Consider the following 27,082-nt stretch of genomic DNA (forward strand, 5'->3'; position numbering starts at 1 on the left):
AACCTAATAAATATTTAAACACCTATGCCGTTATATACCCCCAGCAAGTATCTATCTATTAACCCCTATGCCACCATATACCCACTGCAAGTATCTATTAATCCCTATGCTGCCATATGCCCACTGCAAGATGCCAACTATAAACCCCTATGCCGCCACAATAAACTAACTAATAACCCCTATTTCTCTAACTATTAACCCCTATCCCACCATATACCCCAAGCACAAAATAACTCACTACCTCCGCACCGCAATCTTAAGCCATTCCTCCCAGAAGGTAGCATCCACAAACAAGTGGTATCCCTAGGTGCCTCATTAAATTGCCGACAAAATACTATAAGACTGACTTGATTCCTTGCACCCTACTCGATCAACACCCCTTTTAAGAAGTGATGGCCTGGGGCTCAATTCCAGTTTGGCTCAGAGTTCCATGAGCCCAGATAGACTGGTGAGGTTTTGCCGGCCCTCCAGCATTTTAGTGCGTCTTTTTTGACACATTATATAAACATCGATTATAATTTTAGTGACATTGCTTCATAGTTATAATGGGGAGTTTTTTAATTTATAGTATAGTTTATTATAGTGAGTTATTTTATGACAGTAGGCAGTATGTGGGAGTTAGCTCCAGGGGAGTGTAGGTTAGACATGACATAAGTGTAGGTGGTATTAGGGACTTAAATGGGTGTTCCGGGAGTGTGTAGGTTAGGCGTAATGTAGGTGTAGGCGGTCAGGGGGAGTTAGCTTTATTGGTGCAGGGGGAGTGTAGGTTAGCTGTGATGTAGGTGGTCGATGGGAGGTAGTGAAGTGGAGCAGGGGGAGTGTAGCTTAGGTGTGATGTAGTTATAGGCGTACAGGGGGAGATAGTGAGAGTAGCCTGCACTTTGTTTTAAATACATCGTCACAAGATTGATATGTTTATAGTGCAGGTTTGCAAGTGTAGCGGCCATATTTGTCTCAGCTATCAGCTGTCAAGACTACTCCACCTGAGCTAGTAAGTGTAGGTGTAAATAAACTCAGGTCCCCACAGCAATATTTGAAGTGTGCCTTCACAGAAACTAATTTTAGTTCAAATAGGGCCCCCCCCCTCCACAGCAACATGCCGAAGTGCAACGATTGACTTCTATGGGAGTGACATTGCCTCTCACTGGCATTGCTCGGACATGCCCCTTTCTTTAAATATTTCGACTGTCAATGCTTTGAATATCAAAGGCCTCAGTATTGGACTTTGCTTTACAGACAGATATAAGATAAGGAAGCATGTGTGCGTACATAAAGTGATAAAGATTTGATTTTACCTGCAAACTTAACCCATTTTAATTGGTTGTAGCTTCAAAGCACAGAACCTGCTATTTCATATACAAAAATAAACCTTAAGTTGCAATTTCTCATACATTCTATACTCTGCAGCTGAAATAACAACTCATTGCAAATGCATTAAGGGAAAAACTATTCTACAGTATACTGTTCCTTTAAATTTACAATGTTCAATAATGATTTTGCAATTCCCTTGTCAATTAATTGATTCAATTGTCAAACAATGAGAACTTAAGTTTCACGTTTGTTCTCTGCCAGTTCTGATCCCATTAAAAAATAGTTATAATATAATTTTTTTGTTCTACTGCTGGCTTGTAGCAGTTGCACATTCTACTTCTTTAATTAAGTTTAGGCTTCTGTCCAGCTGCTTCTCTGCTGCCCTGAAGAAGGTTTCCTTAGGAAATAGCAGTCAAACTGATTTTCGTTATAAATCATATACTGAACAAACCCTTTTAAAAATATCAAAAAAAATGTGCTCTTTTTTTAAAGAATTTTTTTTCAGATGAAACAGTTTTCTCTTACATGGTGTATCCAGTCCACAGATTCATCCTTACTTGTGGGATATTCTCATTCCCTACAGGAAGTGGAAAAGAGAACACACAGCAGAGCTGTCCATATAGCTCCCCCTCAGGCTCCGCCCCCCTAGTCATTCTCTTTGCCGCTCTAACAAGTAGCATCTCCACGGGAGGGTAAAGTGAATGTGGTGTTAGATTTGTAGTTTTTATTTCTTCAATCAAAAGTTTGTTATTTTAAAATTGTGCCGGTTTGTACTATTTACTCTGTGGCAGAAAGTGATGAAGATTTCTGCTGAGAGGAAAATTATTTTAGCATGTTGTAACTAAAATCCACTGCTGTTCCCACACAGGATTGTTGAGCATCAGAAAACTTCATTTGGGGGGAACAGTTTGCAGGCTTAACTGCTTTGAGGTATGTTTCAGTCATTTTTTCTAGTCAAGACTTAGTAATGCTAGAAGACTGACAAGAATCCCCATGTGGGAAAGGTAAGCCATATTCTGAGACTTAGTATAGAAGGAAGGCTTATTTGAAAGGGCTCAAACACTGGTGGACACTGTTAAGGGGCAATCGATTATTTTTTTACAAAAATCTGATATTTTTAGACATGTGCACGGCTAAAAAATTCGGTTCGGATCGATTCGGACTTTTCAAATTTCGTTTCGGATCGAATCGGATTCGGCAAAATTTGAATAAATTCGTTTCGAATTTATTCGGATCCGAATAAATTCGTTTCGGATTTATTCGGATTCGGCTGAATTCGGTTCTATTCCGTTCCGAAATTCGGTATGTTTTTAGTACACTAACACCCATTTAGTACACTAAGTCACTAACACCCATAAACTACCTATGAACCACTAAACCGAGGCCCCCCCACATCGCAAACCCTATAATAACATTATTTAACCCCTAATCTGCCGATCGGATATCGCCGCAACCTACATTATAGCTATTAACCCCTAATCTGCTGTCCCTAACACCGCCGACCCCTACATTATAGTTATTAACCCCTAATCTGCCCCCCCCCAACGTCGCCGCAATCTAACTACAAGTATTAACCCCTAATCTGCCGACCCGATATCGCCGCCGCCTACATTATAGCTATTAACCCCTAATCTGCTGTCCCTAACACCGCCGACCCCTACATTATAGTTATTAACCCCTAATCTGCCCCCCCCCAACGTCGACGCAATCTAACTACAAGTATTAACCCCTAATCTGCCGACCCGATATCGCCGCCGCCTACATTATAGCTATTAACCCCTAATCTGCTGTCCCTAACACCGCCGACCCCTACATTATAGTTATTAACCCCTAATCTGCCCCCCCCCAACGTCGCCACAATCTAACTACAAGTATTAACCCCTAATCTGCCGACTGCAAATCGCCGCCACTATAATAAATGTATTAACCCCTAAACTGCCGCACTCCCGCCTCGCAAACACTATAATACATTTTATTAACCCCTAATCTGCCCTCCCTAACATCGCCGCCACCTACCTACAATTATTAACCCCTAATCTCCCGCCCCCAACGTCGCCGCTACTATAATAAGGTTATTAACCCCTAAACCTAAGTCTAACCCTAACACTAACACCCCCTAACTTAAATATAATTTAAATAAAACGAAATAAGTTTACTATAGTTAAATAAATGAATCCTATTTAAAACTAAAGACTTACCTGTAAAATAAACCCTAATATAGCTACAATATAACTAATAGTTACATTGTAGCTATTTTAGGATTTATTTTTATTTTACAGGCAACTTTGTATTTATTTTAACTAGGTACAATAGCTATTAAATAGTTAATAACTATTTAATAACTACCTAGCTAAAATAAATACAAATTTACCTGTAAAATAAATCCTAACCTAAGTTACAATTACACCTAACACTACACTATCATTAAATTAACTAAATAAATGAATCATATTTAAAACAAAATACTTACCTGTAAAATAAACCCTAATATAGCTGCAATATAACTAATAGTTACATTGTAGCTATTTTAGCATTTATATTTATTTTACAGGCAACTTTGTATTTATTTTAACTAGGTACAAAAGCTATTAAATAGTTATTGACTAATTAATAGCTACCTAGTTAAAATAATTACAAAATTACCTGTAAAATAAATCCTAACCTAAGTTACAATTAAACCTAACACTACACTGTCATTAAATAAATTAACTACAAGTACCTACAATTATCTACAATTAAATAAACTAAAGTACAAAAACCCCCCACTAAATTACAAAAACAAACAAACACTAAATTACAAGAAATAAAAAAATATTACAAGAATTTTAAACTAATTACACCTAATCTAAGCCCCCTAATAAAATAACAAAGCCCCCCAAAATAAAAAAAATGCCCTAACCTATACTAAATTACAAAAGTTAACAGCTCTATTACCTTACCAGCCCTGAACAGGGCCCTTTGCGGGGCATGCCCCAAAGAAAACAGCTCTTTTGCCTGTAAAAAAAAAACACAATCCCCCCCCCCACATTACAACCCACCACCCACATACCCCTACTCTAACCCAAACCCCCCTTAAATAAACCTAACACTACCCCCCTGAAGATCTCCCTACCTTGAGTCGTGTTCACCCAGCCGGGCCGAAGTCTTCATCCGATGGGGCAGAAGAGGACATCCAGACCGGCAGAAGTCTTCATCCAAGCGGGGCAAGAAGAGGTCTTCCATCCATCATACAAGTACCAAAATACAAACAAACACTAAATTACCAAAAATAATAAAATATTACAATAATTTTAAACTAATTACACCTAATCTAAGCCCCCGACTAGCTATTAATATAGCTTCAATATAACTAATAGTTACATTGTAGCTATTTTAGGATTTATATTTATTTTACAGGCAACTTTGTATTTATTTTAACTAGGTACAATAGCTATTAAATAGTTAATAACTATTTAATAACTACCTAGCTAAAATAAATACAAATTTACCTGTAAAATAAATCATAACCTAAGTTACAATTACACCTAACACTACACTATCATTAAATTAACTAAATAAATGAATCCTATATAAAACTAAAGACTTACCTGTAAAATAAACCCTAATATAGCTGCAATATAACTAATAGTTACATTGTAGCTATTTTAGCATTGATATTTATTGTACAGGCAACTTTGTATTTATTTTAACTAGGTACAATAGCTATTAAATAGATATTGACTATTTAATAGCTACCTAGTTAAAATAATTACAAAATTACCTGTAAAATAAATCCTAACCTAAGTTACAATTAAACCTAACACTACACTATCATTAAATAAATTAACTACAAGTACCTACAATTAAATACAATTAAAAAAACTAAACTAAAGTACAAAAACCCCCCCACTAAATTAAAAAAAATAAAAAAATATTACAAGAATTTTAAACTAATTACACCTAATCTAAGCCCCCTAATAAAATAACAAAGCCCCCCAAAATAAAAAAAATGCCCTACCCTATACTAAATTACAAAAGTTAACAGCTCTATTACCTTACCAGCCCTGAACAGGGCCCTTTGCGGGGCATGCCCCAAAGAAAACAGCTCTTTGGTCTGTAAAAAAAAAACACAATCCCCCCCCCACATTACAACCCACCACCCACATACCCCTACTCTAACCCAAACCCCCCTTAAATAAACCTAACACTACCCCCCTGAAGATCTCCCTACCTTGAGTCGTGTTCACCCAGCCGGGCCGAAGTCTTCATCCGATGGGGCAGAAGAGGACATCCAGACCGGCAGAAGTCTTCATCCAAGCGGGGTAAGAAGAGGTCTTCCATCCATCAGAAAAGTACAAAAAAAACAAACAAACACTAAATTAGCAAGAATAATAAAATATTACAATAATTTTAAACTAATTACACCTAATCTAAGCCCCCTACTAGCTATTAATATAGCTACAATATAACTAATAGTTACATTGTAGCTATTTTAGGATTTATATTTATTTTACAGGCAACTTTGTATTTATTTTAACTAGGTACAATAGCTATTAAATAGTTAATAACTATTTAATAACTACCTAGCTAAAATAAATACAAATTTACCTGTAAAATAAACCCTAACCTAAGTTACAATTACACCTAACACTACACTGTCATTAAATTAACTAAATAAATTAATCCTATATAAAACTAAATACTTACCTGTGAAATAAACCCTAATATAGCTACAATATAACTAATAGTTACATTGTAGCTATTTTAGCATTTATATTTATTTTACAGGCAACTCTGTATTTATTTTAACTAGGTACAATAGCTATTAAATAGATATTTACTGTTTAATAGCTACCTAGTTAAAATAATTACAAAATTACCTGTAAAATAAATCCTAACCTAAGTTACTATTAAACCTAACACTACACTATCATTAAATAAATTAACTACAAGTACCTACAATTAAATACAATGAAATAAACTAAACTAAAGTACAAAAAAAACAAACACTAAATTACAAAAAATAAAAACAATTACAAGAATTTTAAACTAATTACACCTAATCTAAGCCCCCTAATAAAATAACAAAGCCCCTCAAAATAAAAAAATGCCCTACCCTATACTAAATTACAAAAGTAATCAGCTCTATTACCTTACCAGCCCTTAAAAGGGCCTTTTGCGGGGCATGCCCCAAAGAAAACAGCTCTTTTGCCTGTAAAAAAAAACACAATACCCCCCCCCCACATTACAACCCACCACCCACATACCCCTACTCTAACCCAAACCCCCCTTAAATAAACCTAACACTACCCCCCTGAAGATCTCTCTACCGTGTCTTCACCCAGCGGGCCGAAGTCTTCATCCGATCGGGCAGAAGAGGACATCCAGACCGGCAGAAGTCTTCATCCAAGCGGGGTAAGAAGAGGTCTTCCATCCATCAGAAAAGTACAAAAAAACAAACAAACACTAAATTAGCAAGAATAATAAAATATTACAATAATTTTAAACTAATTACACCTAATCTAAGCCCCCTACTAGCTATTAATATAGCTACAATATAACTAATAGTTACATTGTAGCTATTTTAGGATTTATATTTATTTTACAGGCAACTTTGTATTTATTTTAACTAGGTACAATAGCTATTAAATAGTTAATAACTATTTAATAACTACCTAGCTAAAATAAATACAAATTTACCTGTAAAATAAACCCTAACCTAAGTTACAATTACACCTAACACTACACTGTCATTAAATTAACTAAATAAATTAATCCTATATAAAACTAAATACTTACCTGTGAAATAAACCCTAATATAGCTACAATATAACTAATAGTTACATTGTAGCTATTTTAGCATTTATATTTATTTTACAGGCAACTCTGTATTTATTTTAACTAGGTACAATAGCTATTAAATAGATATTTACTGTTTAATAGCTACCTAGTTAAAATAATTACAAAATTACCTGTAAAATAAATCGTAACCTAAGTTACTATTAAACCTAACACTACACTATCATTAAATAAATTAACTACAAGTACCTACAATTAAATACAATGAAATAAACTAAACTAAAGTACAAAAAAAAACAAACACTAAATTACAAAAAATAAAAACAATTACAAGAATTTTAAACTAATTACACCTAATCTAAGCCCCCTAATAAAATAACAAAGCCCCTCAAAATAAAAAAATGCCCTACCCTATACTAAATTACAAAAGTAATCAGCTCTATTACCTTACCAGCCCTTAAAAGGGCCTTTTGCGGGGCATGCCCCAAAGAAAACAGCTCTTTTGCCTGTAAAAAAAAACACAATACCCCCCCCCACATTACAACCCACCACCCACATACCCCTACTCTAACCCAAACCCCCCTTAAATAAACCTAACACTACCCCCCTGAAGATCTCTCTACCGTGTCTTCACCCAGCGGGCCGAAGTCTTCATCCGATCGGGCAGAAGAGGACATCCAGACCGGCAGAAGTCTTCATCCAAGCGGGGCAAGAAGAGGTCTTCCATCCATCAGAAGTCTTGATCCAGGCGGCATCTTCTCTGTTCATCCATCCGGAGCGGAGCGGCAGCATCCTGAAGACATCCCACGCAGAGCATCCTCTTCTTTCTTGATCCGACGACTAGGTGACTGTACATTTAAGGGACGTCATCCAAGATGGCGTCCCTTGAATTCCGATTGGCTGATAGGATTCTATCAGCCAATCGGAATTAAGGTAGGAAAAATCTGATTGGCTGATTCAATCAGCCAATCAGATTCAAGTTCAATCCGATTGGCTGATCCAATCAGACAATCAGATTGAGCTCGCATTCTATTGGCTGATCGGAACAGCCAATAGAATGCGAGGTCAATCTGATTGGCTGATTCCATCAGCCAATCGGATTGAACTTGAATCTGATTGGCTGATTGAATCAGCCAATCAGATTTTTCCTACCTTAATTCCGATTGGCTGATAGAATCATATCAGCCAATCGGAATTCAAGGGACGCCATCTTGGATGACGTCACTTAAAGGTACAGTCATTGAGTCGTCGGATCAAGAAAGAAGAGGATGCTCTGCATCGGATGTCTCTTCAGGATGCTGCCGCTCCGCTCCGGATGGATGAACAGAGAAGATGCCGCCTGGATCAAGACTTCTGATGGATGGAAGACCTCTTCTTGCCCCGCTTGGATGAAGACTTCTGCCGGTCTGGATGTCCTCTTCTGCCCGATCGGATGAAGACTTCGGCCCGCTGGGTGAAGACACGGTAGAGAGATCTTCAGGGGGGTAGTGTTAGGTTTATTTAAGGGGGGTTTGGGTTAGAGTAGGGGTATGTGGGTGGTGGGTTGTAATGTGGGGGGGGGTATTGTGTTTTTTTTTACAGGCAAAAGAGCTGTTTTCTTTGGGGCATGCCCCGCAAAAGGCCCTTTTAAGGGCTGGTAAGGTAATAGAGCTGATTACTTTTTTAATTTAGTATAGGGTAGGGCATTTTTTTATTTTGAGGGGCTTTGTTATTTTATTAGGGGGCTTAGATTAGGTGTAATTAGTTTAAAATTCTTGTAATTTTTTTTATTTTTTGTAATTTAGTGTTTGTTTTTTTTGTACTTTAGTTTAGTTTATTTCATTGTATTTAATTGTAGGTACTTGTAGTTAATTTATTTAATGATAGTGTAGTGTTAGGTTTAATAGTAACTTAGGTTAGGATTTATTTTACAGGTAATTTTGTAATTATTTTAACTAGGTAGCTATTAAACAGTAAATATCTATTTAATAGCTATTGTACCTAGTTAAAATAAATACAAAGTTGCCTGTAAAATAAATATAAATGCTAAAATAGCTACAATGTAACTATTAGTTATATTGTAGCTATATTAGGGTTTATTTTACAGGTAAGTATTTAGTTTTATATAGGATTAATTTATTTAGTTAATTTAATGACAGTGTAGTGTTAGGTGTAATTGTAACTTATGTTAGGGTTTATTTTACAGGTAAATTTGTATTTATTTTAGCTAGGTAGTTATTAAATAGTTATTAACTATTTAATAGCTATTGTACCTAGTTAAAATAAATACAAAGTTGCCTGTAAAATAAATATAAATCCTAAAATAGCTACAATGTAACTATTAGTTATATTGTAGCTATATTAATAGCTAGTAGGGGGCTTAGATTAGGTGTAATTAGTTTAAAATTATTGTAATATTTTATTATTTTTGCTAATTTAGTGTTTGTTTGTATTTTTGTACTTTTCTGATGGATGGAAGACCTCTTCTTGCCCCGCTTGGATGAAGACTTCTGCCGGTCTGGATGTCCTCTTTGTAATTATTTTAACTAGGTAGCTATTAAACAGTAAATATCTATTTAATAGCTATTGTACCTAGTTAAAATAAATACAAAGTTGCCTGTAAAATAAATATAAATGCTAAAATAGCTACAATGTAACTATTAGTTATATTGTAGCTATATTAGGGTTTATTTTACAGGTAAGTATTTAGTTTTATATAGGATTAATTTATTTAGTTAATTTAATGACAGTGTAGTGTTAGGTGTAATTGTAACTTATGTTAGGGTTTATTTTACAGGTAAATTTGTATTTATTTTAGCTAGGTAGTTATTAAATAGTTATTAACTATTTAATAGCTATTGTACCTAGTTAAAATAAATACAAAGTTGCCTGTAAAATAAATATAAATCCTAAAATAGCTACAATGTAACTATTAGTTATATTGTAGCTATATTAATAGCTAGTAGGGGGCTTAGATTAGGTGTAATTAGTTTAAAATTATTGTAATATTTTATTATTTTTGCTAATTTAGTGTTTGTTTGTATTTTTGTACTTTTCTGATGGATGGAAGACCTCTTCTTGCCCCGCTTGGATGAAGACTTCTGCCGGTCTGGATGTCCTCTTCTGCCCCATCGGATGAAGACTTCGGCCCGGCTGGGTGAACACGACTCAAGGTAGGGAGATCTTCAGGGGGGTAGTGTTAGGTTTATTTAAGGGGGGTTTGGGTTAGAGTAGGGGTATGTGGGTGGTGGGTTGTAATGTGGTGGGGGATTGTGTTTTTTTTTTACAGGCAAAAGAGCTGTTTTCTTTGGGGCATGCCCCGCAAAGGGCCCTGTTCAGGGCTGGTAAGGTAATAGAGCTGTTAACTTTTGTAATTTAGTATAGGTTAGGGCATTTTTTTTATTTTGGGGGGCTTTGTTATTTTATTAGGGGGCTTAGATTAGGTGTAATTAGTTTAAAATTCTTGTAATATTTTTTTATTTCTTGTAATTTAGTGGGGGGGGTTTTGTACTTTAGTTTAGTTTTTTTAATTGTATTTAATTGTAGGTACTTGTAGTTAATTTATTTAATGATAGTGTAGTGTTAGGTTTAATTGTAACTTAGGTTAGGATTTATTTTACAGGTAATTTTGTAATTATTTTAACTAGGTAGCTATTAAATAGTCAATATCTATTTAATAGCTATTGAACCTAGTTAAAATGAATACAAAGTTGCCTGTACAATAAATATAAATGCTAAAATAGCTACAATGTAACTATTAGTTATATTGCAGCTATATTAGGGTTTATTTTACAGGTAAGTCTTTAGTTTTATATAGGATTCATTTATTTAGTTAATTTAATGATAGCGTAGTGTTAGGTGTAATTGTAACTTAGGTTATGATTTATTTTACAGGTAAATTTGTATTTATTTTAGCTAGGTAGTTATTAAATAGTTATTAACTATTTAATAACTATTGTACCTAGTTAAAATAAATACAAAGTTGCCTGTAAAATACATATAAATCTTAAAATAGCTACAATGTAACTATTAGTTATATTGAAGCTATATTAATAGCTAGTAGGGGGCTTAGATTAGGTGTAATTAGTTTAAAATTATTGTAATATTTTATTATTTTTGGTAATTTAGTGTTTGTTTGTATTTTGGTACTTGTATGATGGATGGAAGACCTCTTCTTGCCCCGCTTGGATGAAGACTTCTGCCGGTCTGGATGTCCTCTTCTGCCCCATCGGATGAAGACTTCGGCCCGGCTGGGTGAACACGACTCAAGGTAGGGAGATCTTCAGGGGGGTAGTGTTAGGTTTATTTAAGGGGGGTTTGGGTTAGAGTAGGGGTATGTGGGTGGTGGGTTGTAATGTGGGGGGGGGATTGTGTTTTTTTTTTACAGGCAAAAGAGCTGTTTTCTTTGGGGCATGCCCCGCAAAGGGCCCTGTTCAGGGCTGGTAAGGTAATAGAGCTGTTAACTTTTGTAATTTAGTATAGGGTAGGGCATTTTTTTTTATTTTGGGGGGCTTTGTTATTTTATTAGGGGGCTTAGATTAGGTGTAATTAGTTTAAAATTCTTGTAATATTTTTTTATTTTTTGTAATTTAGTGGTTTTTTATTTTTTGTAATATAGTGGGGGGGTTTTGTACTTTAGTTTATTTAATTGTAGATAATTGTAGGTACTTGTAGTTAATTTATTTAATGATAGTGTAGTGTTAGGTTTTATTGTAACTTAGGTTAGGATTTATTTTACAGGTAATTTTGTAATTATTTTAACTAGGTAGCTATTAATTAGTCAATAACTATTTAATAGCTATTGTACCTAGTTAAAATAAATACAAAGTTGCCTGTAAAATAAATATAAATGCTAAAATAGCTACAATGTAACTATTAGTTATATTGCAGCTATATTAGGGTTTATTTTACAGGTAAGTATTTAGTTTTAAATATGAGTCATTTATTTAATTAATTAAATGATAGTGTAGTGTTAGGTGTAATTGTAACTTAGGTTAGGATTTATTTTACAGGTAAATTTGTATTTATTTTAGCTAGGTAGTTATTAAATAGTTATTAACTATTTAATAACTATTGTACCTAGTTAAAATAAATACAAAGTTGCCTGTAAAATAAAAATAAATCCTAAAATAGCTACAATGTAACTATTAGTTATATTGCAGCTATCTTAGGGTTTATTTTACAGGTAAGTCTTTAGTTTTAAATAGGATTCATTTATTTAACTATAGTAAATTTATTTCGTTTTATTTAAATTATATTTAAGTTAGGGGGTGTTAGTGTTAGGGTTAGACTTAGGTTTAGGGGTTAATAACCTTATTATAGTAGCGGCGACGTTGGGGGCGGGAGATTAGGGGTTAATAATTGTAGGTAGGTGGCGGCGATGTTAGGGAGGGCAGATTAGGGGTTAATAAAATGTATTATAGTGTTTGCGAGGCGGGAGTGCGGCGGTTTAGGGGTTAATACATTTATTATAGTTGCGGCGATTTGCGGTCGGCAGATTAGGGGTTAATACTTGTAGTTAGATTGCGGCGAAGTTGGGGGGGGGGCAGATTAGGGGTTAATAACTATAATGTAGGGGTCGGCGGTGTTAGGGACAGCAGATTAGGGGTTAATAGCTATAATGTAGGCGGCGGCGATATCGGGTCGGCAGATTAGGGGTTAATACTTGTAGTTAGATTGCGGCAACGTTGGGGGGGGCAGATTAGGGGTTAATAACTATAATGTAGGGGTCGGCGGTGTTAGGGACAGCAAATTAGGGGTTAATAGCTATAATGTAGGCGGCGGCGATATCGGCTCGGCAGATTAGGGGTTAATACTTGTTGTTAGATTGCGGCGACGTTGGGGGGGGCAGATTAGGGGTTAATAACTATAATGTAGGGGTCGGCGGTGTTAGGGACAGCAGATTAGGGGTTAATAGCTATAATGTAGGCGGCGGCGATATCGGGTCGGCAGATTAGGGGTTAATACTTGTAGTTAGATTGCGGCGACGTTGGGGGGGGCAGATTAGGGGTAATAACTATAATGTAGGGGTCGGCGGTGTTAGGGACAGCAGATTAGGGGTTAATAGCTATAATGTAGGTGGCGGCGATATTCGGTCGGCAGATTAGGGGTTAATAAAATAATGCAGGTGTCAGCGATAGCGGGGGCGGCAGATTAGGGGTTAATAAGTGTCAGATTAGCGGTGTTTAGAGACTCGGGGTACATGTTAGGGTGTTAGGTGCAGACTTTGTGTTTCCCCATAGGAAACAATGGGGCTGCGGTGTTAGTTTTTTTTCAGCCGAAACTCCCATTGTTTCCTATGGGGAAATGCCGAATTTTACCGAGCTAATTCGGATTTATTCGGAGATACGGCAGCTATTTCGGATTCATTCGGTAGATTCGGAAGTATTTTAATTCGGAAATCCGAATCGATCCGAATCTCCGAATTTACCGAATTTACCGAATTTCCGAATTAATCCGAAACGAACCGCACATGTCTAATATTTATACAAGTTTATATTACATTTGAAACACTTTTTTGGGGTTTTATTCTGCATGGCATCTATTTAGACACCTATTTTGGCTTGGGAAGGCCCCACATCCCCAGAGTGAAGAGGGAAGGGGCCTGAAATTCGCGCCTCTGTTGCGCAGTTGATTTTACAGACAGCTTCATGCAGCTCCATGTGAAGAGTCCAGAGATTACTTGAGGACTTCAGAGAGGCTTATTTTCGATTAAAACTAATCCCCAAGGAAGGTAGGGCCACAGCAGAGGCTGTGGCATGGTGCTATAGTTTTGCTAACCGGTTGCCAGCTTTAATTTGCTCCGGTTTGGGCAGTAAGGGGTTAATTGACTTGAAATTTACTGTGCAATCATTTCGAAGCATTAGGATCATATGGTGAAAATTTCATAAAGATTGGATGATTTTTGGAGATTTAGTAAAAAGTGTGCGCTTTTTATTATTTAAAGGCACAGTACCGTTTTTTAAAAAATTGTATTTTACTGTATTTGAGTGCTGTCTAAGTCTGTTTAGCATGTCTGAGCCTACTGATAGACCTTGTTCTATGTGTTTAATAGCCATGGCGGTACCCCCTTTACATTTGTGTTTAAAGTGTGCTAAGGTATCTAAACATTTTAAAGACCATGCAGTGACACTTAAAAATGTAGCCCAAGATGATTCTTTAACGGAAGGTAACGAGGATAGTCCTCCTTCCTCTCCCCATGTGTCAACACCAGTTAGGCCTGTGCAAGCGATGCCTAGTACCTCTAGAGCATTGGCCCCTATTACCTTACAACAATTAGCAGCAGTCATGGATAATTCCCTTACGGCATTCCGATCCAAACTGCCAGTTTTTCCTAAAAAGCGTGATAGCTCAGTTTTAAGAACAGAGGATGAGCAATCAGAAGTTTTGGATGATTTATCTGTTGTACCCTCACAACACTCTGAAGTGGCAGTGAGGGATGTACTGTCTGAGGCAGAAATTTCTGACACAGGAAAGGTTTCTCAGTGGGCAGAATCAGATTCCTTAGCATTTAAATTTAAGCTGGAACACCTCCGCGTACTGCTTAAGGAGGTTTTAGCTACGCTGGATGATTGTGACCCCATGGTGGTCCCAGAAAAATTGTGTAAAATGGACAAGTTTCTAGAAGTCCCTGTATACACTGATGCGTTTCCGATCCCGAAGAGGGTGGCGGATATTGTGACTAGGGAGTGGGAGAGACCAGGTGTACCTTTTGTTCCCCCCCTATCTTTAAGAAAATGTTCCCCATAACTGACCCCACGTGGCAAACGGTCCCTAAGGTAGAGGGAGCAGTTTCCACACTAGCCAAGCGCACAACCATACCAATAGAAGACAGTTGCGCTTTCAAAGATCCTATGGATAAAAAATTAGGAGGTTTACTAAAGAAAATATTTGTTCAACAAGGTTTCCTTCTCCAACCTATTGCCTGCATTATTCCTGTAACTACTGCAGCGGCTTTCTGGTTTGAGGTGCTGGAGGAGTCGCTCCAGACGGAGACCTCATATGACGAAATTATGGATAGAATTAAGGCGTTAAAGCTGGCTAATTCTTTTATCACAGATGCCGCTTTTCAACTAGCTAAGTTAGCGGCGAAAAATTCCGGTTTTGCCATTATGGCGCGCAGAGCGCTTTGGCTTAAATCATGGTCGGCAGATGTGTCGTCTAAGACAAAGTTACTGAATATTCCTTTCAAGGGAAAGACCCTTTTCGGGCCCGAATTGAAAAAGATTATTTCGGATATCACTGGGGGCAAGGGCCATGCCCTCCCGCAAGATAGGCTTTTTAAGGCTAAAAACAAGGCTAATTTTCGTTCCTTTCGCAACTTTAGGAGCGGTCCTGCTTCAACCTCTGCAACCGCAAAGCAAGAGGGTAACTCTTCACAGCCCAAGGCAACCTGGAAACCTTTGCAGGGCTGGAACAAGGGTAAACAGGCCAAGAAGCCTGCAGCTGCTACTAAGACAGCATGAAGGGGTAGCCCCCGATCCGGGACCGGATCTGGTAGGGGGCAGACTTTCTCTCTTTGCTCAGGCTTGGGCAAGAGATGTTCCAGATCCCTGGGCATTAGAAATTGTTGCTCAGGGGTATCTTCTAGAATTCAAGGGGACTCCTCTAAGGGGAAGGTTCCACATTTCTCGTTTGTCTTCAGACCAGACAAAGAAACAAGCGTTCTTATGCTGTGTAGAAGATCTTCTAAAGATGGGAGTGATACACCCCGTTCCAATTGCAGAACAAGGACTGGGCTTTTACTCAAACCTGTTCGTAGTTCCCAAAAAGGAAGGAACTTTCAGGCCAATCCTGGATCTAAAAATTCTAAACAAATTCCTCAGAGTTCCATCATTCAAAATGGAAACCATTCGGACAATCTTACTGATGATCCAGGAAGGTCAATATATGACTACCGTGGATCTAAAGGATGCGTACCTACATATTCCTATCCACAAAGATCATCATCAGTTCCCAGAATTTTCAAAAAGGTGCTAGGGTCCCTTCTAGCGGTACTAAGAACGTGGGGCATTGCAGTAGCACCTTACCTAGACGACATCTTAATACAGGCGTCGTCTTTTCACAGAGCCAAGGCTCATACGGACATTGTTCTGGCCTTTCTAAGGTCTCACGGGTGGAAGGTGAACGTAGAAAAAAGTTCTCTGTCCCCGCTCACAAGGGTTCCCTTCCTGGGAACACTAATAGACTCGGTAGAAATGAAAATATTTCTGACAGAGGTCAGGAAGTCAAAGCTTTTAACTACTTGCCGAGTTCTTCATTCCATTCCTCGGCCTTCTGTGGCTCAGTGCATGGAGGTAATCGGATTAATGGTTGCGGCAATGGACGTTGTCCCTTTTGCCCGAATTCATCTCAGACCACTGCAACTGTGCATGCTCAAACAGTGGAATGGGGATTATGCAGATTTGTCTCTTCAAACACAAATGGACCAGAAAACCAGAGACTCTCTTCTCTGGTGGTTGTCTCAAGATCACCTGTCTCAGGGAATGTCGACCGATGCCAGTCTGTTAGGCTGGGGTGCGGTCTGGGACTCCCTGAAAGCTCAGGGCCTATGGTCTCGGGAAGAATCTCTTCTCCCGATAAACATTTTGGAACTGAGAGCGATATTCAATAAGCTCCAGGCATGGCCTCAACTAGCGGAGGTCAAATTCATCAGATTTCAGTCGGACATCACAACTGTAGCGTACATCAATCATCAGGGAGGAACAAAGAGTTCCCTAGCGATGAAGGAAGTAACCAAGATCATCAAATGGGCAGAGGATCACTCCTGCCACCTATCTGCAATTCACATCCCAGGAGTAGACAACTGGGAGGCGGATTTTCTGAGTCGTCAGACTTTTCACCCGGGGGAGTGGGAACTCCACCCGGGGGTTTTTGCTCAGCTGACCCAGCTATGGGGCATTCCAGAATTGGATCTGATGGCGTCCCGTCAGAACACAAAACTTCTCCTTTACGGATCCAGGTCCAGGGATCCCAAGGCGGCATTGATAGATGCTCTAGTAGCGCCTTGGTCCTTCAGTCTAGCTTATGTCTTTCCACCGTTTCCTCTTCTCCCTCGGCTAGTAGCCAGAATCAAGCAGGAGAAGGCTTCGGTAATTCTGATAGCGCCTGCGTGGCCATGCAGGACTTGGTATGCAGACCTAGTGGACATGTCATCGGTTCCACCATGGAAATTGCCATTGAGGCAGGATCTTCTAATACAGGGTCCATTCAAGCATCCAAATCTAGTTTCTCTGCAACTGACTGCTTGGAGATTGAACGCTTAATTCTAGCTAAGCGTGGGTTCTCTGAATCAGTTATAGATACTCTGATCCAGGCCAGAAAGCCTGTCACCAGGAAAATTTACCATAAGATATGGCGGAAATATCTTTGTTGGTGTGAATCCAAGGGTTACTCGTGGAGTAAGATTAGGATTCCAAGGATATTGTCTTTTCTCCAAGAAGGATTGGAGAAAGGATTGTCAGCTAGTTCCTTAAAGGGACAGATATCTGCTCTGTCTATCCTGTTACACAAGCGTCTGGCAGCAGTACCAGACGTTCAGGCGTTTGCACAGGCTCTAGTTAGAATCAAGCCTGTCTATAAACCTGTGGCTCCTCCATGGAGTCTAAATTTAGTTCTTTCAGTTCTTCAAGGGGTTCCGTTTGAACCTTTACATTCCATAGATATTAAGTTATTATCTTGGAAAGTTTTGTTTTTGGTAGCTATCTCTTCTGCTCGAAGGGTTTCAGAATTGTCTGCTTTGCAGTGTAATTCACCCTATCTGGTGTTCCATGCAGATAAGGTTGTTTTGCGTACCAAACCTGGTTTCCTTCCAAAAGTGGTTTCTAATAAGAATTTTAACCAGGAAATCATTGTTCCTTCTCTGTGCCCTAATCCAGTTTCTAAGAGGGAATGACTGTTACACAATCTTGATGTGGTTCGTGCTTTAAAATTCTATTTAAATGCAACTAAAGATTTCAGACAAACATCATCCTTGTTTGTTGTCTATTCTGGTAAGAGGAGAGGTCAGAAAGCGACTGCTACCTCTCTTTCCTTCTGGCTGAAAAGCATCATCCGATTGGCTTATGAGACTGCTGGACAGCAGCCTCCTGAACGAATTACAGATCATTCCACCAGAGCTGTGGCCTCCACATGGGCTTTCAAGAATGAGGCTTCTGTTGAACAGATTTGTAAGGCAGCGACTTGGTCTTCACTGCATACTTTTGCCAAATTTTACAAATTCGATACTTTTGCTTCTTCGGGGGCTATTTTTGGGAGAAAGGTTTTGCAAGCAGTGGTGCCTTCCGTTTAGGTTACCTGACTTGTTCCCTCCCTTCATCCGTGTCCTAAAGCTTTGGTATTGGTATCCCACAAGTAAGGATGAATCCGTGGACTGGATACACCATGTAAGAGAAAACAGAATTTATGCTTACCTGATAAATTACTTTCTCTTACGGTGTATCCAGTCCACGGCCCACCCTGGCAATTAAGTCAGGTTCAAATTTATTTTTATAAAACTACAGTCACCACTGCACCCTATGGTTTCTCCTTTTTCTCCTAACCGTCGGTCGAATGAGGGGGCGGAGCCTGAGGGGGAGCTATATGGACAGCTCTGCTGTGTGTTCTCTTTGCCACTTCCTGTAGGGAATGAGAATATCCCACAAGTAAGGATGAATCCGTGGACTGGATACACCGTAAGAGAAAGTAATTTATCAGGTAAGCATAAATTCTGTTTTTTATTTCTCGTTTGTGCAAATGTCTAGTGAAAACTAACAGAACTTTAAAAATAAGTAATAATAAAAGTAACATGATAAAAATCACATTTCTGGGCATTTCTAAGTATTGATTAGGGATGGGTGAAAGTGTAATTTGCTTGGTAGAACGAATGTCTTGTGGACATTCGTTTTGGACAATGAAATGTTATAAGAACGAAAATCCTTTAAATCTCTGTAATTAAATGTTATTTCCGGCTTTCAAATGTTACTTTCTTTTACAAATATCCACATTCAAAATTTCGAATGTAACATTCGATTTAACAAATACTATTTAGAAATTCAATATTTCATTTAGTAGGGAATCTAGTACATTGATACATAATAGATACAAATGTATTGATTCAAATTTCGAATATTGCATAATTTGAATATGACATTTAAAGAGAGATTTCGAAATACTATTACAAATACATCAATTTGAATTTCTCTAATTTGAATATTGCATAATTCAACTCAAATTATGCAATATTTGTACTAGAAAAAATTGAATTAAATATCAAATTTAAAGATAGCATTAGAAATACTATTACTTTAAACAGATGTTAGAATGTTGTACAAATATTTGAAATTTGAAACGAATGAAGAAATGTGTTAAAATTCATTAAATTTTTTTTAAAATTTGCAAAATATTTGCCCATCCCTAGTATTGATTGGTGACTGGCTAATTAGACAACAAACACTACAGCTGAATTGGTTTACAGGGACACACCTTCAAATTAGATATGTGCAATTCGGTTCGGTTTGATTCGGAAATTCGGAAAATTCAGCGATTCGGATCGAACCGAATTTCCGAATTAAAATACTGCCGAATTTACCGAATAAATCCGAATTAGTTCGGTTTTATTCGGTAAATTCGGATGGCCATGGATTACACTAGTATTGTACAGTATATTAGGTTATATCACTCTGCTATGGGTTACACCTAATATACAGTACATAATACTAGTCTAATCCCACCTAACACTTACCGAAATTCCGAATCGAACCGAACCGAATCGAACCAAATCCAGCCGAATTTCTTCAAATCCGAATGAATCCGAAACGAATCCGAAACGAATCGATTAAAATTTTTCCGAATTCGAATCAATCCGAACCGAACTTCGAAAAATTCCGAATCGATCCGAACCGAATTTTTTCGCCATGCACATATCTACTTCAAGGGCTCCATGTACTAAGCAGTCAGCGAGCAACCCGCAACAAATCTCGCGTCAAAACTCGCAAACTGATATGTACAAAGTCGTCAACTATGTTCAAACTCGCATCTTTAAAATTGCGAGCGTACTTATCCGCCAAACCTCGCTACCTCTCCATTTTTCACTGTAATTAGACACATTTGACCACCAACTCGCCAATAAACGAATGTACTAAAAAATCTATTTGTCCGCTCGCTACAATTTCCGCTCCCACCTCGTTATTTTTGCCTCGCCACCTTTTAGGTGGCGGGCAAGGTACAAAACAATAGGAAAGTCAATCTAGACGCCAGTCTAGACATAGATAAAAGGCAGTAATATCAGCATTGTACAGCATAACTGGCGTCTAATTTGTCTCTCATTTCCATGTACATAAATTGCGCCAAATTTGTCGACTGTAATTAAAGAGTAATCTATATTTTAAATTTGTATTGTATAGTAGTCAATCTTTATAATTATTTTTATATTAATATTTATATATTATCAGATCCAGATGAAGCCATATCCAAATTGTAAATAAATATTACAAAAATAACGCTCTGTTATCACTCTTCAAAAATTTTTGAACAATAATAAAGTTGTTTAGATAAGTTGAACTTTTATAGGAGCAAAATTCTATTCCCGCGACTACTATGATGTTCGTGACACCTTGCATGTCACGTGTTAATAATTGGCCAGACAATTCAACTGAAAGTTAAGTACATCAGCTTAGTCGCGGCGAGCGAGGCGTCAAATTTATCAATAATCCGCCACTGCTCGCGGCGGGCTAGACTTGTCTATTTATTGGGGGATTATTAGTACATAGTGACAGCGGACACCATTTTGCCCGCGGCGAGTAACGGCGAGTTTATCCTCGTCTAAAATGACGGATGAATTGACGGCTTAGTACATGGAGCCCCAAATGTTTTATTCATCACAGTTGTAAGTTTTTCCAAAAATACAAAATGCATTTATAATCGTATTTTTTATTAAATCTTTTAGATAGAACACGTGTTAAATAGAGGACAATGTTCCTTTAATGAATATAATTATAACACAGCACAATACAAAATAATATGATGTGTGCTCTTTGGCATTCTTTGCTATGGCAGCGCTCACAGACAATCTAATATTACTAGCAACAACAAAAAATGAATGAACTTGAAAAAAATGAAGACAACTTAACTTTTAATGGGAAACAAAGGTTAAAAAACAAAAACCATAACCACCCTAAATTTTTATATATCCGATCACCTCGCTGGAAATATTTCCCAACTTGCTAAAAAATAGCACCTTGTAAATTGTGGCTGGATACTTAAAATAGTCAGAAAATAATACACAGCCAGATTATAAATTTTGCGTTATGGCTGCTCGCTAATTACTTGTACATTATTTTCACAGCTCACCTTTCATAGCGCTGCTATTACAGGTTGGCAAAAAGCAGGCTTGTGCGGGCGATATGGTTGCGTTGAGCTCCATACCTCACCCAAATACAAGGGCTGCTTTGACGTGCTTGTGCATGATTTCCCCATAGACATCAATGAGGAGACCTGGCAATAAAAGCCTAACACCTGTGATCGCGGAAACAAAAACTCTGTAACGGAGCCCCATTGATATCTATGGGGAAAGAAAAAGTCACCTTTAAACCTAACACCCTAACATAAACCCCACGTCTAAACACCCCTAATCGCCGCCACTTACATTACAGTTATTAACACCTAAACCGCTGCCCTCCCGCATCGCAAACACTATTTAAATATTATTAACCCCTAATCTGCCGTCCGCCCACACCACCGCTATAATAAACCTATTAACCCCTAAACCAAACCCTAACGTAACCCTAACCCCCCTAACTTAAATATAATTAAAATAAATCTAAATAAAACTTACAATTATTACCTAAATAATTCCTATTCAAAAGTAAATACTTACCTGTAAAATAAAACCTAAGCTAGCTACAATATAACTAATAGTTATATTGTAGCTAGCTTAGGTTTTATTTTTATTTTACAGGTAAGTTTGTATTTATTTTAACTAGGTAGACTAGTTAGTAAATAGTTATTAACTATTTACTAACTACCTAGGTAAAATAAATAAAACTTACAATTATTACCTAAATAATTCCTATTCAAAGCTAAAAACTTACCTGTAAAATAAAACCTAACCTGCCTTACAATAAAACCTAACCTGCCTTACACTAAAAACTAACATTACAATAAAATAAATTAAATTAATAGAATACATTTATCTAAATTACAAAAAAAATAAACACTAAATTACACAAAATAAAAAACGAAATTATCAAAAATAAAAACAAATTACTCCTAATCTAATAGCCCTATCAAAATAAAAAAAGCCCCACCAAAATAAAAAAAAAACCCTAGCCTACACTAAACTACCAATGGCCCTTAAAAGGGCCTTTTGTGGGGCATTGCCCCAAAAAAATCAGCTCTTTTACCTGTTGGGCACTAAATGATCAAAGCATTCCAGAGAGACCACTGCCATTTAGTGCACCTGACATGTGCACACTCCAGAGCCTACCTACCTGCATATTCATCAAAATAAAAAGAATAAAGTAAAATTGGCAACAGCAGTAAATGGAAAGTTATTTTTAACCCCTTAGTGACCAGAGCACTTTTCCATTTTCTGTCCGTTTGGGACCAAGGCTATTTTTACATTTCTGCAGTGTTTGTGTTTAGCTGTAATTTTCCTCTTACTCATTTACTGTACCCACACATATTATATACCGTTTTTCTCGCCATTAAATGGACTTTCTAAAGATACCATTATTTTCATCATATCTTATAATTTACTATAAAAAAAATATAAAATATGAGGAAAAAATGGAAAAAAACACACTTTTTCTAACTTTGACCCCCAAAATCTGTTACACATCTGCAACCACCAAAAAACACTCATGCTAAATAGTTTCCAAATTTTGTCCTGAGTTTAGAAATACCCAATGTTTACATGTTCTTTGCTTTTTTTTGCAAGTTATAGGGCAATAAATACAAGAAGCACTTTGCTATTTCCAAACCACTTTTTTTCAAACTTAGCGCTAGTTACATTGGAACACTGATATCTTCCAGGAATCCCTGAATATCCCTTGACATGTATATATTTTTTTTTAGAAGACATCCCAAAGTATTGATCTAGGCCCATTTTGGTATATTTCATGCCACCATTTCACCGCCAAATGCGATCAAATAAAAAAAATTGTTCACTTTTTCACACATTTTGTTACAAACTTTAGGTTTCTCACTGAATTTATTTACAAACAGCTCGTGCAATTATGGCACAAATGGTTGTAAATGCTTCTCTGCAATCCCCTTTTTTCATAAATAGCAGACATATATGGATTTGGTGTTGCTTTTTGGTAATTAGAAGGCCGCTAAATGCCACTGCGCACCACACGTGTATTATGCCCAGCAATGAAGGGGTTAATTAGGGAGCATGTAGGGAGCTTGTAGGGTTAATTTTAGTTTTATTGTAGTGTAGTAGACAACCCTAAGTATTGATCTAGGCCCATTTTGGTATATTTCATGTCACCATTTCAACGCCAAATGCGATTAAATAAAAAAAAAAGTAAAATTTTTCACAATTTTAGGTTTCTCACTGAAATCATTTACAAACAGCTTGTGCAATTATGGCACAAATGGTTGTAAATGCTTCTCTGGGATCCCCTTTGTTGAGAAATAGCAGACATATATGGCTTTGGCGTTGCTTTTTGGTAATTAGAAGGCCGCTAAATGCCGCTGCGCATCACACGTGTATTATGGCTAGCAGTGAAGGGGTTAATTAGGTAGCATGTAGGGAGCTTGCAGGGTTAATTTTAGCTTTAGTGTAGAGATCAGCCTCCCACCTGACACATTACACCCCCTGATCCCTCCCAAACAGCTCTCTTCCCTCCCCCACCCCACAATTGTCCCCGCCATGTTAAGTACTGGCAGAAAGTCTGCCAGTACTAAAAAAAAAAGCTATCCTTGATAAAACATAAATAAAAAAAAATGCATATTTACATATGCTGCTCTGGAGGATCCCCCCTTAGCCCCCAACCTCCCTGATACCCCCCAAACAGCTCTTTACCCATCCCCCTCTAACTTATTAGTAGCCATCTTTGGTACTGGCAGCTGTCTGCCAGTACCCAGTTTATAGTAAAACCTTGTTTTATTATTATTTTAAAATAGTTTTCTGTAGTGTAGCTTGCCCCCCCCCAAAAGACAAACCCACCACCCCTCCCAGATCTCTTAGATCGATATAAATATATATATTTTTGGCAATCACTGCCACTTTTCCCCCATACATGTTCTGTAGTGTAGCGGTTCCCACCCGCTTCCTACCCCCCCCGCGCGCGCGCACGCACCCTCGTGCACGCGCGCGCACCCTCGTGCACGCGCGCGCACCCGCGCGCGCACCCGGCGTTCCCGCCCACGATCCCGCCCCCCGCCACATCATACGGCCCATCGATGGCCGCCCACCCGCCTCCCAGACTGGCTCCCACCCACCAACGAAACCGGCCATCGATGTCCGGTACAGAGAGGGCCACAGAGTGGCTCTCTCTGCATCGGATGGCCAAGGGGGGTTATTGCAGGATGCCTCGATGTTGAGGCATCACTGCAATAACCGGAAAGCAGCTGGAAGCGAGCAGGATCGCTTCCAGCTGCTTTCCAGACCAAGGACGTACGCCACACGTCCTCGGTCATTAAGTGTATTTTTTTAGAGGACGTGTGGCGTACGTCCTTGGTCGTTAAGGGGTTAAAATTGTACACTGATTTGCAGTCTATGGGGCCGATTTATGAAAGTGTGAGCGGACATGATACGATGTAGCGTATCATGTCCGTTGCACATCGATAAATGTCGACAGCATACGCTGTCGGAATTTATCATTCAACAAGCAGTTCTTGTGAATTGCTTGTGCAATGCCGCCCCCTGCATATTTGCGGCCAAAGCCCGATCGTATAGGATCGGGCGGATTGATGTCCACAGCCTCAGAGCAGGTGGGCAAGTTATGGAGCAGCGGTCTTTAGACCGCTGCCTCATAACTGCTGTTTCCAGCGAGCCTGAAATGTTCCCCCCCTAAACTCTACCATTTTTCACAATTGATCAGTCATTTACCCCCTGGCTGTCAGTAACATACAAATTAATAATTGTACCTCTTTAGCTGCCAGTAACATATGTAAACAGAAGGGATTTGACCTTCTTTGACCGCCCCTCACTTCTTTCTGCCCCATATTTCTAATGCATTTAGGCATAAAATTCCTTTTATATTTAGCTAACTATGGAGGATAATATTTCAGTGTCCAGTATTTTTGTTAATATATACAGAACAGCTTGCTAAAGTACTGTACTGTCTGGTTTAATACTGACAGCCCTCATGTGACCTCTGTGGGTTTTTCAATGTTATATGGGTTTATATTTAATAATAGGAGTTCTAACCTTGAAATATAATAAATGTGTTAAATGTGGTGGGGTCATACATTTAAGGGAAAATATATTTTCAGTTATATATATATATATATATATATATATATATATATATATATATATATACACACACAAACAAACACCAACATGTTAAACAGCTTGGACATAAAAGGAATGTAAAAACATGGATATTTTGTTAGAAACAGGATTTAATTTTATTTAAAATATATATTTTTTAAGATAACTTCAAACCTAGAAAATTCAATCCATCTGACATCTGCAGGTATAACACTTAAAGGGACACTGAACCCAATTTTTTTTTCTTTCATGATTCAGATAGAGCATGCAAATTTAAGCAACTTTCTAATTTACTCCTATTATCATTTTTTCTTCGTTATCTTCCTATCTTTATTTGAAAAAGAAGGCATTTAAGTTTTTTGGTTCAGTACTCTCAACAGCACTTTTTTATTGGTGGATGAATTTATCCACCAATCAGCACGAACAACCCATGTTGTTTACCAAAAATGGGCCGGCATCTACACGTACATTAAAATTTCATTCTCTATCTGAATCACAAAAGAAAAAAATTGGGTTCAGTGTACCTTTAACTGGTCGGTTCTTCACAAAAGTAGAAACAACATGTATTAAATCTGTATATACTGTATATATGGTCACATATTCCTGACAGCTAGAATATCACAATAGTTTTCCATTTAACAGGTATTGGCCACCGTAATAACTGTCTGGAAATATAACATCTGGTATCATCATCACACAAACATAATTCTCAAATCCACACAGAAGCTAACTAAAATGACACTAGGGATTAAAATAAAGAGTAAGGATGTTATACTTGGGAAATTCTTAGGACGATCCTGAATATAAAATATCTGCCAGTGGAAAAATGGCTGACAGTTGGTTAAGGTGTGGACAAGTACGTCTGATGAAGTCTAATTTTAAATGCCGGGTGAATCTGCTCACAGGGATGAGTATATCTGCGAGTACAAGTTTATTATGGGGTAGACAATTCTCATTAAAAAGTCTACAATAAAAATATCATCATTTTAAAGGGACAGTCCAGCCAAAATTGGAATCCACACGAGTGCATTAAAGTTTTGAATAGAAGAATTTTTGCAATATACATGTGTTAGCAAAAATGCTTCTAATAAGAGCTATAGCTGTTTCAAAAGTGTATTTAAGTATGCACCGTGCACCAGCATTTTAAACACAATGCTTGCTCAGAGAGGCTAAGGTGCTTGAACCATCTGGTAATGACTCAATTTGTTAATTATTGGCATGATACAAGCCCCACTTGTGCCCTGAGCAGTTGCAGTTATTATAATATTGGTGCACAGAGAATATCTAGCTATGCTTCACATGCACGTGCATAGAAAAATGTCAACACTAAAACAGTGATCATTTTTACTAGAAGCATTTTTACCAACACATTTACAATGTAAATATATTTATTCAAAGATGTAATTCATCTATGTGCTTTTAAAATTTTAACCGGAATATCCCTTTAAACATATTCCTTTTCCTAATGCTAGCATTTTGACACTGATTATTCTCAGAAGTGCTTTTGAGTGAGACATTCTCTGTCTTTGCAGTTTTATCTCAGCAGCATAGATACTGCTATCTAGGGATGGGCGAATGTGTTTATATATC

This window comes from Bombina bombina, chromosome 1 (assembly GCF_027579735.1).
Source record: "Bombina bombina isolate aBomBom1 chromosome 1, aBomBom1.pri, whole genome shotgun sequence".
In the NCBI taxonomy this organism is placed as follows: domain Eukaryota; kingdom Metazoa; phylum Chordata; class Amphibia; order Anura; family Bombinatoridae; genus Bombina; species Bombina bombina.